This window comes from Mytilus edulis, chromosome 6 (assembly GCF_963676685.1).
Source record: "Mytilus edulis chromosome 6, xbMytEdul2.2, whole genome shotgun sequence".
In the NCBI taxonomy this organism is placed as follows: domain Eukaryota; kingdom Metazoa; phylum Mollusca; class Bivalvia; order Mytilida; family Mytilidae; genus Mytilus; species Mytilus edulis.
In genome coordinates this window covers 21,148,681-21,163,078 of record NC_092349.1, presented here as the reverse complement: position 1 = coordinate 21,163,078, position 14,398 = coordinate 21,148,681, and positions in this window count along the sequence as shown.

The following is a 14,398-nucleotide window of genomic DNA, read 5'->3' as shown; positions in this document are numbered from 1 at the left end:
TAATATATTTCCTGCCTTTTTTATTGCCTTTCTCTGTCTGGACTCTTTATTATTTTAATCGACATTTTTTAGCATGAATTGTCATCCTGCCCTTTTGTTTTATTAAGTTGATCATTCTGCTCTTTAGAAAACTCGAAAATCCTGTCTTGCCTTTTTCAAATTTAATCTTAGCCCCCTCCTCCTCCATGAAAAAGGTACTTCCGTAGAGTAATAATAGGTACACATCCAACAGATTTAATATAAAAACGCCATAAATATTTTTTGGAGAACCCCCTAGCATTGTTATCTTAAATAGAGGAAAGAACCATCATTCATCGGTTTTTCCATTTTCCTATTGTCATTCTTTAATGAAACGGTTGTCGAATTTCCACAAAACGTGTCAGGAATTTATAAAATACAAAATAGCTGCATAAAGTGTTGTTTAGGTGAAAATACAGAGTCACTGTGCAATGCAGTTGAAACGCTGCAGGGATGGTCAACCTGTTAGTAGTGAGTCATATATTACATAAACCTCTTACCGCTCTGAACATGTATGAAATATTTGCCACTGGATGTAAAGCAACAAACAAGCAATCAATCAATCACAAACCCCTTATAAAGAAAATATAAATTGAGCTGAAACTGTTTAAATTAACACAAAATTGGAAGGAAATAAAGGAAGGAAATACATGTCTTAGAAGCTGTATGACCTGGAGTAAATTTACTAAAACTATAATACAACATATTTAAAGATGAAATTGTATAAAATTTCTGTTTAGGGTGTTTTAAAACAGACCCCGTTAGATAAACATTTAGGTGGCAAACAACTTGATCGAAATACATACACCAGCTCATTTGTTTGCTTTTCATATATAACTATATCAGAATTAACAGTTACATGTATATTCACGATTAGGTATAAAATATAGATTATAATAATTCGGATTATTTAATAGACCTATTAAGTGCTCGCCGACGAATTTACACACGTATCTTCCCCGTGTCTACGTTGCCCCGCACATCTACCTCATTTATATGACCGCCCCCTCTCCTACCAATTTGTGGCATTACTATCTATTTCTTCTATTTCCTATGGTAAAAATGTTATTGAATACTCGTTCCATACGGAATTACCTCCAAAAGGATCAATGCAGCTTTTAAATAATATTCAATGTATACACATGTAATCTCTTTTGTGTTTTGACACATTCCACACTTCTAGAGTGTAATTTGTCAACCGCAGCGTTGTGAATATACCTTTTCGTAACAGGCCTTATATAGCTTAGTTTTTTCTATGATGTATTTATATTGTTGACATTCTTTTAAGTATTTGTATTTAAATGATGTATTTGTATTGTTGACATTATTTCCATCATTATTATTTCTATATTATATCTGCATTGTTTGTATTGTTATTATTTCTATATTATATCTGCATTGTTTGTATTGTTATTATGTTTATATTATATCTGCATTGTTTGTATTGTTATTATTTCTGTATTAAATCTGCATTGTTCGTATTATTATTATTTCTATATTATATCTGCATTTTTCGTATTTTTATTATTTCTATATTATATCTGCATTGTTTGTATTGTTATTATTTCTATATTATATCTGCATGGTTCGTATTGTTATTATGTCTATATTATATCTGCATTGTTTGTATTGTTATTATTTCTGTATTAAATCTGCATTGTTCGTATTGTTATTATTTCTATATTATATCTGCATTGTTCGTATTTTTATAATTTCTATATTATATCTGCATTGTTTGTATTGTTATTATTTCTATATCATATCTGCATTGTTCGTATTTTTATTATTTCTATATTATATCTGCATTGTTTGTATTGTTATTATTTCTATATTATATCTGCATTGTTTGTATTGTTATTATTTCTATATTAAATCTGCATTGTTCGTATTGTTACTATTTCTATGTTATATCTGCATTGTTCGTATTTTTATTATTTCTATATTCTATCTGCATTGTTTGTATTGTTATTATTTCTATATTATATCTGCATGGTTCGTATTGTTATTATTTCTATGTTATATCTGCATTGTTTGTATTGTTATTATTTCTATATTATATCTGCATGGTTCGTATTGTTATTATGTCTATATTATGTCTGCATTGTTTCCATAATTACTATTTCTATATTATATCTGCATTGTTCGTATTGTTACTATTTCTATATTATATCTGCATTGTTCGTATTGTTATTATTTCTATATTATATCTGCATTGTTTGTTTTGTTATTATGTCTATGTTATATCTGCATTGTTTGTATTGTTATTATTTCTATATTATATCTGCATTGTTCGTATTGTTATTATTTCTATGTTATATCTGCATTGTTAGTATTGTTATTATTTCTATATTATATCTGCATTGTTTCCATAATTACTATTTCTATATTATATCTGCATTGTTCGTATTGTTATTATTTCTATATTATATCTGCATTGTTTGTTTTGTTATTATTTCTATGTTATATCTGCATTGTTTGTATTGTTATTATTTCTATATTATATCTGCATTGTTTGTATTGTTATTATTTCTATGTTATATCTGCATTGTTTGTATTGTTATTATGTCTATATTATATCTGCATTGTTCGTATTGTTATTATTTCTATGTTATATCTGCATTGTTTGTATTGTTATTATTTCTATATTATATCCGCATTGTTCGTATTGTTATTATTTCTATGTTATATCTGCATTGTGTGTATTGTTATTATTTCTATATTATATCTGCATTGTGTGTATTGTTATTATTTCTATATTATATCTGCATTGTTTGTATTGTTATTATTTCTATATTATATCTGCATTGTTCGTATTGTTATTATTTCTATATTATATCTGCATTGTTTGTATTGTTATTATTTCTATATTATATCTGCATTGTTTGTATTGTTATTATTTCTATGTTATATCTGCATTGTTTGTATTGTTATTATTTCTATATTATATCTGCATTGTTTGTATTGTTATTATTTCTATATTATATCTGCATTGTTCGTATTGTTATTATTTCTATGTTATATCTGCATTGTTTGTATTGTTATTATTTCTATGTTATATCTGCATTGTTTGTATTGTAATTATTTCTATATTATATCTGCATTGTTTGTATTGTTATTATTTCTATGTTATATCTGCATTGTGTTGATATTGTTATTATTTCTATATTATATCTGCATTGTGTGTATTGTTATTATTTCTATATTATATCTGCATTGTTTGTATTGTTATTATTTCTATATTATATCTGCATTGTTTGTATTGTTATTATGTCTATATTATATCTGCATTGTTTGTATTGTTATTATGTCTATATTATATCTGCATTGTTTGTATTGTTATTCTTTCTATATTATATCTGCATTGTTCGTATTGTTATTATTTCTATGTTATATCTGCATTGTTTCCATCATTATTATTTCTATATTATATCTGCATTGTTCGTATTGCTATTATTTCTATATTATATCTGCATTGTTTGTATTGTTATTATTTCTATATTATATCTGCATTGTTCGTATTGCTATTATTTCTATATTATATCTGCATTGTTTGTATTGTTATTATTTCTATGTTATATCTGCATTGTTCGTAATGTTATTATTTCTATATTATATCTGCATTGTTTGCATTGCTATTATTTCTATATTATATCTGCATTGTTTGTATTGTTATTATTTCTATATTATATCTGCATTGTTTGTATTGTTATTATTTCTATATTATATCTGCATGGTTTGTATTGTTATTATGTCTATATTATGTCTGCATTGTTTCCATAATTACTATTTCTATATTATATCTGCATTGTTCGTATTGTTATTCTTTCTATATTATATCTGCATTGTTTGTATTGTTATTATTTCTCTTTATATCTGCATTGTTCGTATTGTTATTATTTCTATATTATATCTGCATGGTTCGTATTGTTACTATTTCTATATTATATCTGCATTGTTTCCATCATTATTATTTTTATGTTATATCTGCATTGTTTGTATTGTTATTATTTCTATGTTATATCTGCATTGTTTGTACTGTTATTATTTCTATATTATATCTGCATTGTTTCCATCATTATTATTTCTATATTATATCTGCATTGTTCGTATTATTATTTCTATATTATATCTGCATTGTTTGTATTGTTATTATTTCTATGTTATATCTGCATTGTTTGTATTGTTATTATTTCTATATTATATCTGCATTGTTTGTATTGTTATTATTTCTATATTATATCTGCATTGTTCGTATTGTTATTATTTCTATATTATATCTGCATTGTTTGTATTGTTATTATTTCTATATTATATCTGCATTGTTTGTATTGTTATTATTTCTATGTTATATCTGCATTGTTTGTATTGTTATTATTTCTATATTATATCTGCATTGTTTGTATTGTTATTATTTCTATATTATATCTGCATTGTTTGTATTGTTATTATTTCTATGTTATATCTGCATTGTTTGTATTGTTATTATTTCTATATTATATCTGCATTGTTTGTATTGTTATTATTTCTATATTATATCTGCATTGTTCGTATTGTTATTATTTCTATGTTATATCTGCATTGTTTGTATTGTTATTATTTCTATGTTATATCTGCATTGTTTGTATTGTTATTATTTCTATATTATATCTGCATTGTTTGTATTGTTATTATTTCTATGTTATATCTGCATTGTGTTGATATTGTTATTATTTCTATATTATATCTGCATTGTGTGTATTGTTATTATTTCTATATTATATCTGCATTGTTTGTATTGTTATTATTTCTATATTATATCTGCATTGTTTGTATTGTTATTATGTCTATATTATATCTGCATTGTTTGTATTGTTATTATGTCTATATTATATCTGCATTGTTTGTATTGTTATTCTTTCTATATTATATCTGCATTGTTTGTATTGTTATTATTTCTATGTTATATCTGCATTGTGTTGATATTGTTATTATTTCTATATTATATCTGCATTGTTTGTATTGTTATTATTTCTATATTATATCTGCATTGTTTGTATTGTTATTATGTCTATATTATATCTGCATTGTTTGTATTGTTATTATGTCTATATTATATCTGCATTGTTTGTATTGTTATTCTTTCTATATTATATCTGCATTGTTCGTATTGTTATTATTTCTATGTTATATCCGCATTGTTTCCATCATTATTATTTCTATATTATATCTGCATTGTTCGTATTGCTATTATTTCTATATTATATCTGCATTGTTTGTATTGTTATTATTTCTATATTATATCTGCATTGTTCGTATTGCTATTATTTCTATATTATATCTGCATTGTTTGTATTGTTATTATTTCTATGTTATATCTGCATTGTTCGTATTGTTATTATTTCTATATTATATCTGCATTGTTTGCATTCCTATTATTTCTATATTATATCTGCATTGTTTGTATTGTTATTATTTCTATATTATATCTGCATTGTTTGTATTGTTATTATTTCTATATTATATCTGCATGGTTTGTATTGTTATTATGTCTATATTATGTCTGCATTGTTTCCATAATTACTATTTCTATATTATATCTGCATTGTTCGTATTGTTATTCTTTCTATATTATATCTGCATTGTTTGTATTGTTATTATTTCTCTTTATATCTGCATTGTTCGTATTGTTATTATTTCTATATTATATCTGCATGGTTCGTATTGTTACTATTTCTATATTATATATGCATTGTTTCCATCATTATTATTTTTATGTTATATCTGCATTGTTTGTATTGTTATTATTTCTATGTTATGTCTGCATTGTTTGTACTGTTATTATTTCTATATTATATCTGCATTGTTTCCATCATTATTATTTCTATATTATATCTGCATTGTTCGTATTATTATTTCTATATTATATCTGCATTGATTGTATTGTTATTATTTCTATGTTATATCTGCATTGTTTGTATTGTTATTATTTCTATATTATATCTGCATTGTTTGTATTGTTATTATTTCTATATTATATCTGCATTGTTCGTATTGTTATTATTTCTATATTATATCTGCATTGTTTGTATTGTTATTATTTCTATATTATATCTGCATTGTTTGTATTGTTATTATTTCTATGTTATATCTGCATTGTTTGTATTGTTATTATTTCTATATTATATCTGCATTGTTTGTATTGTTATTATTTCTATATTATATCTGCATTGTTTGTATTGTTATTATTTCTATGTTATATCTGCATTGTTTGTATTGTTATTATTTCTATATTATATCTGCATTGTTTGTATTGTTATTATTTCTATATTATATCTGCATTGTTCGTATTGTTATTATTTCTATGTTATATCTGCATTGTTTGTATTGTTATTATTTCTATGTTATATCTGCATTGTTTGTATTGTTATTATTTCTATATTATATCTGCATTGTTTGTATTGTTATTATTTCTATGTTATATCTGCATTGTGTTGATATTGTTATTATTTCTATATTATATCTGCATTGTGTGTATTGTTATTATTTCTATATTATATCTGCATTGTTTGTATTGTTATTATTTCTATATTATATCTGCATTGTTTGTATTGTTATTATGTCTATATTATATCTGCATTGTTTGTATTGTTATTATGTCTATATTATATCTGCATTGTTTGTATTGTTATTCTTTCTATATTATATCTGCATTGTTCGTATTGTTATTATTTCTATGTTATATCTGCATTGTTTCCATCATTATTATTTCTATATTATATCTGCATTGTTCGTATTGCTATTATTTCTATATTATATCTGCATTGTTTGTATTGTTATTATTTCTATATTATATCTGCATTGTTCGTATTGCTATTATTTCTATATTATATCTGCATTGTTTGTATTGTTATTATTTCTATGTTATATCTGCATTGTTCGTATTGTTATTATTTCTATATTATATCTGCATTGTTTGCACTGCTATTATTTCTATATTATATCTGCATTGTTTGTATTGTTATTATTTCTATATTATATCTGCATTGTTTGTATTGTTATTATTTCTATATTATATCTGCATGGTTTGTATTGTTATTATGTCTATATTATGTCTGCATTGTTTCCATAATTACTATTTCTATATTATATCTGCATTGTTCGTATTGTTATTCTTTCTATATTATATCTGCATTGTTTGTATTGTTATTATTTCTCTTTATATCTGCATTGTTCGTATTGTTATTATTTCTATATTATATCTGCATGGTTCGTATTGTTACTATTTCTATATTATATCTGCATTGTTTCCATCATTATTATTTTTATGTTATATCTGCATTGTTTGTATTGTTATTATTTCTATGTTATATCTGCATTGTTTGTACTGTTATTATTTCTATATTATATCTGCATTGTTTCCATCATTATTATTTCTATATTATATCTGCATTGTTCGTATTGTTATTATTTCTATATTATATCTGCATTGTTCGTATTGTTATTATTTCTATGCTATATCTGCATTGTTTGTATTGTTATTATTTCTATGTTATATCTGCATTGTTCGTATTGTTATTATTTCTATATTATATCTGCATTGTTCGTATTGTTATTATTTCTATGTTATATCTGCATTGTTTGTATTGTTATTATTTCTATGTTATATCTGCATTGTTTGTATTGTAATTATGTCTATGTTATATCTGCATTGTTTGTATTGTTATTATGTCTATATTATATCTGCATTGTTTGTATTGTTGATATTTCTATGTTATATCTGCATTGTTCGTATTGTTATTATTTCTATGTTATATCTGCATTGTTTGTACTGTTATTATTTCTATATTATATCTGCATTGTTTCCATCATTATTATTTCTATATTATATCTGCATTGTTCGTATTGTTATTATTTCTATATTATATCTGCATTGTTTGTTTTGTTATTATTTCTATGTTATATCTGCATTGTTCGTATTGTTATTATTTCTATATTATATCTGCATTGTTTGTATTGTAATTATGTCTATATTATATCTACATTGTTTGTATTGTTATTATGTCTATATTATATCTGCATTGTTTGTATTGTTATTCTTTCTATATTATATCTGCATTGTTCGTATTGTTATTATTTCTATGTTATATCTGCATTGTTTGTATTGTTATTATTTCTATATTATATCTGCATTGTGTGTATTGTTATTATTTCTATATTATATCTGCATTGTTTCCATCATTATTATTTCTATATTATATCTGCATTGTTTGTATTGTTATTATTTCTATATTATATCTGCATTGTTTGTATTGTTATTATTTCTATATTATATCTGCATTGTTTGTATTGTAATTATGTCTATATTATATCTGCATTGTTTGTATTGTTATTATTTCTATATTATATCTGCATTGTTTCCATCATTATTAATCTCTTTTGTGTTTTGACACATTCCCCACATCTAACGTGTAATTTGTCAACCGCAGCGTTGTGAATATACCTTTTCGTAAATGGTCTTATATAACTTATTTTTTTCTATGCTGTATTTATATTGTTGACATTGTTTTAATTAATTGTATTTAGATGATGTACTTGTATTGTTGACATTGTTTCCATCATTATTATTTCTATATTATATCTGCATTGTTTGTATTGTATTGTAATTATGTCTATATTATATCTGCATTGTTTGTATTGTTATTATGTCTATAGTATATCTGCATTGTTTGTATTGTTATTATGTCTATATTATATCTGCATTGTTTGTATTGTTATTATTTCTATATTATATCTGCATTGTTCGTATTGTTATTATTTCTATGTTATATCTGCATTGTTTGTATTGTTATTATTTCTATATTATATCTGCATTGTTTGTATTGTTATTATTTCTATATTATATCTGCATTGTGTGTATTGTTATTATTTCTATATTATATCTGCATTGTTTCCATCATTATTATTTCTATATTATATCTGCATTGTTTGTATTGTTATTATTTCTATATTATATCTGCATTGTTTGTATTGTTATTATTTCTATATTATATCTGCATTGTTTGTATTGTAATTATGTCTATATTATATCTGCATTGTTTGTATTGTTATTATTTCTATATTATATCTGCATTGTTTCCATCATTATTAATCTCTTTTGTGTTTTGACACATTCCCCACATCTAACGTGTAATTTGTCAACCGCAGCGTTGTGAATATACCTTTTCGTAAATGGTCTTATATAACTTATTTTTTTCTATGCTGTATTTATATTGTTGACATTGTTTTAATTAATTGTATTTAGATGATGTACTTGTATTGTTGACATTGTTTCCATCATTATTATTTCTATATTATATCTGCATTGTTTGTATTGTATTGTAATTATGTCTATATTATATCTGCATTGTTTGTATTGTTATTATGTCTATATTATATCTGCATTGTTTGTATTGTTATTATGTCTATATTATATCTGCATTGTTTGTATTGTTATTATTTCTATATTATATCTGCATTGTTCGTATTGTTATTATTTCTATGTTATATCTGCATTGTTTGTATTGTTATTATTTCTATATTATATCTGCATTGTTTGTATTGTTATTATTTCTATATTATATCTGCATTGTGTGTATTGTTATTATTTCTATATTATATCTGCATTGTTTCCATCATTATTATTTCTATATTATATCTGCATTGTTTGTATTGTTATTATTTCTATGTTATATCTGCAGTGTTCGTATTGTTATTATTTCTATAGTATATCTGCATTGTTTGTATTGTTATTATTTCTATATTATATCTGCATTGTTTGCATTGCTATTATTTCTATATTATATCTGCAATATTTGTATTGTTATTATTTCTATATTATATCTGCATTGTGTGTATTGTTATTATTTCTATGTTATATCTGCATTGTTTGTATTGTTATTATTTCTATATTATATCTGCATTGTTTGTATTGTTATTATATCTATGTTATATCTGCATTGTTTGTATTGTTATTATTTCTATGTTATATCTGCATTGTTTTTACTGCTTGTATTTCTATGATATATCTGCATTGTTTGTTTTGTTTTCATGGTTATTATGTCTTTGATGTGTATGTATTGTGACATTGTTTCCATCATTATCATTTCTATAATGTTGATATTGTTTATTTATTATTGATATTATTATAAATGATGTATTTATATTGTTGACATTGTTTTGATTATTTTTATTTAAGTGATGTATTTGTATTTTTGACATTGGCATAACCAGCCCAATTCTCAGCACTTTTGTGTTGACTTGAGTTATCATTGATTTGTTCATAAATGTTAATTAACTGTTAACTAAACTTTGAATTTTTGAAAAACTAAGGCTTTTCTACCTCAGGAATAGATTACATTAGCTGTATTTGGCAAAACTTTTTGGAATTTTTGGTCCTCAATGCTCTTCAACTTCGTACTATATTTCGCCTTTTATAACTTTTTTGATTCGATCGTCACTTATGAGTCTTTTGTAGACGAAACGCGGGTCTAGCGTAGGTATTAAATTTATTCCTGGAATCTATCATGAGTTTGTTATTATCATTTCTATGATGTATCTGCATTGTTTTTATTCATTATTATTTCTATATTATATCTGCATCTATATTGTTGATATTGTCTCTATATTGTTGATATTGTCTCTATACTGTTGATATTGTTTCTATATTGTTGATATTGTTTCTATATTGTTGATATTGTCTATATATTGTTGATATTGTTTCTATATGGTTGATATTATTGTTTCTATATGGTTGATATTGTTGATATTGTATCTATATTGTTGATATTGTATCTATAATGTTGATATTGTATCTCTATTGTTTCTAATTTGATTATTTTTATAATGTATCTATGTTGTTGATTTAGTTGACATTGTTTCTGTTACCGTTCATGTTAAAACCGGTACAATTTTGTGACACCTTTGAATAATGTTGTGATGAATTTTAAAGAAAAATGCAGGTTAAAAAACATAATGAATGTATGAGACAAAATTTTCACCGAAAGTTATTGCATACAATAATGGGATTATAGATCATGGTATTATAGACAAGAACGCATCAAGACTTTAATTGTGTACGCCAGACGTGCACAATCCGTCTAAGAAAGACTCACCAGTTACGCTCGAATCACAAACGTAACAGCCAAACAAAATGCCAAAGTTGATGGTTATTCAAAACTGGGAATTCCAAAGGGGTTTGCCTAACACATGTTATGTAATATATTCATTGGGTTAACAATCCCAAGTATTCCGAACAATTCAAAGTTTTGTTAACAGATAATTTATGAATAGATAAGAATGTTTTGATATTATAAATCCTTTTTTATTTACAATGACATATTTACGTTTGTGTTTTCGTAATAGCAAATTCCTTCATTATCAAAATAACGTTTACATATTTAAAAGGGAATTACTTTTACTATAGTGCTACTAAGTTGGTATTTAAAACTAATCTTATACTTTGTTCAAATACAGTGGTATTTAGTCAATTTTAGTTGTTTTTGCACGAGGCGGATTTTATGGCACCATTATTTACAAAAGACTTGAAACAACCAACATAAGCTGACTAAAGATAAACACGATATATAACCACAAATACAGGATAAAAGTGGATGTATGGGCGTAATTATAATTGTAATGCAAGGAATAATGAGGAATGTCAAGTAACCCTAAAAAACAATTATGTGCGATGAATTTTCTTTTGATTTAGAATTAAAGAAAAAATGTTATTCGTCTTGATTTTTACACGAGTTATGTCCAATTAAAACGACGTATCTAACGTATGCATTTATAAAATTGCAACTTCTTGATCAGAACGAGTCTGACTAGTGACGAATAAACAAATACTTGAATTCCAGCTGGTGCCGAAGACAGCTTTCACAAAGGCCCTTTTCCGAAACAAAAATATTGTACAGAAAGAAAGAGGCTTCGTTGGCTGTACATATGACGTATCTTTAGTCACAAAGTAAATCTAAGACGTAAATGTTTTGACAAAGATGTGCTACTGCATCGAGAAATGTTTAAAGCTTCTTCAACATGTATTTTCAAAAGTTAGGAGGGCCATTTAGTATAAATAAAAATATGATCAGTTTGAAGCGGTGCCTATCCAAGATTGCCAATCCTACGTATTTTTCTCATTTCGGACTGTGCCCCTAGAGACATAAACTTAAATATTTGTCAGTTCTTGATATTAAAATTTCTACCGTCCATTATTGTATAAATTATAAGAAACAAAAGCAAACATATGAAAAAAAACAGCAACCCTAAAATCAAACACGTTGAAATCTTATAGTCATCAAACATTCTGGATAAGGAATAGTAAAACTTCTGTATTGACCAGTTTTTCTGTATTTAACATTGTTTAACATGCTCTCAGACACAGGTAGTCGTATTATATCTAATTTATAATGTACTTAAGGTTATTGGTTATTAATATATTTTTAACAAATAAATGACATGTACGTATTAACCCATTGCTTATTTGTAAGGAAACAGCTGTTATTTTGATTCAACACTATCTGTTGCATGCTAATATCCTTAAAGAGGGAAAAATCTGGATTCATGTAAAGCGATAATGTACACAACTGAAATTACCTGCCAATATTGTCCTTTTGTGTTTAATTCTTATGTCCGGCTGACTGTTAGCTAATGAGTAATTACTGTTTGTATGTTGTAAATGTGTTTTCCATATCAAACTATTTAGTCCATTTGAAGGCTGCACGTATACTCTTCACTTACTGATGTTGGGAATGTAAAATGTTCTGCAACGAAATCAACAAATGGCCAGAGTTTGACTGCATATATATTTTTTTTCATAAATCTAAAGAATATATTATATCTAGTATTGTCCCGTAGAATTTATTATGCATGTCCTTGTCATTTGATCTCTGATAGACATCTGTTTTAATGACAGTTGTTTCGCATTTCTTTTATTTTTCATTGACTTTTTAAAACAATACTTAAAACATCATTCCAAGATCTATAAATTATCGTCAAAAATATGAATAATACATATGTATTCCTCCTTATTACAAAGTGGGGGTTTATTGGATTATTATTTCCACCTGTCTTGTTGTTCGTCTGTCCGTTTGTCCAAATATGTTGTTTTACATTGTTCTCAAGAACAACCGAACAGAATGATTTCATATTCTATTCTAAGCTTGACACTATTAATGTAACATGTAAAAGGTAAAATCTCAAAAATACTGAACTCCGAGGAAAATAAAAAAGGAATGTCCCTAATCAAATGGCAAAATGAAAAGCTCAAACACATAAAACGAATGGTTAAAACCTGTCATATTCTTTACTTGGTACAAGCATGTTCTTGTGTAAACGATTGATGGATCTGCTAGACTCCTACTTACTGTTTAACGAGGCCTTTAATTTTGAGGGGAATGCTTAGCACAGCAACGCAGACACATGCTTGGTATATACTAATGATGTTTAAAGAGTATTCCACTTAGAATAGGAAGCAGCTCTCATATAATTTAATGCATTATGTCAGATATTCTCACGTAGGTTTTTTCATTCATTTCCTTGTCATTTAATATCTGATAGATATATATCTGTTTTAATGACATTTATATTGCATCAATTTATTTTTGCATTAACTTATTTAATCAATACTAACTTTATCAATTTCAAGATATATCGTCAAGCTGATTCGTTCATATTTTCTGAAGAATTCAGGGTTTGATGATACAATAATGAGATTGATAGTCCCCGAAGATAACATCAGTCTTGTAGCCAGCACTTCGGTAATGGCATGAAAATACTGGTTTTTTGTGTTATAAATTTTTGCTGTTACAAAATTTTGGAAATTAACCAAAATCAAGATATATCTCCCCCTTGCAAAGCTCTGATTCCTTTCCCAGCTTGGGTTATACGTTAATGTACATTTTTACTTATAGTCCTTCTTCTTTTTAATAAGCTTTGGATTTTCAAATATTTCAAGTGTCAATGATTACGGTTGTGTACACTCAACGCGAGAAGAACATACATCATTTTAATCTTGATACGTATGATGAGTTTAGTTACACACTTTTTACAAGGTTCTCATATTCAGTATACATTATGTCTGGATCTGTGTACACCTATTGGAACCTCATTAAAAGGTCTTGTTCATGATGAAGAAGAGCCTCTCAATAGAATATCATGTTCACGAAGTACTATGCGTTCTTTATTTAACACTTGTTGAACCCTTATTTTTTTTCTAATCAGACCCTTAAGTTCTCAAAGAAGCTATTTCTATATGAAGACCTTAATAAAAGCAACATTTTCTCGGCTGTTTTCTGCTCTTTGATCGATTTCTTTTCTTTTGACGCAATACCAATCTCCATTTTAAATCTGTTTTAATTTGGTAGAT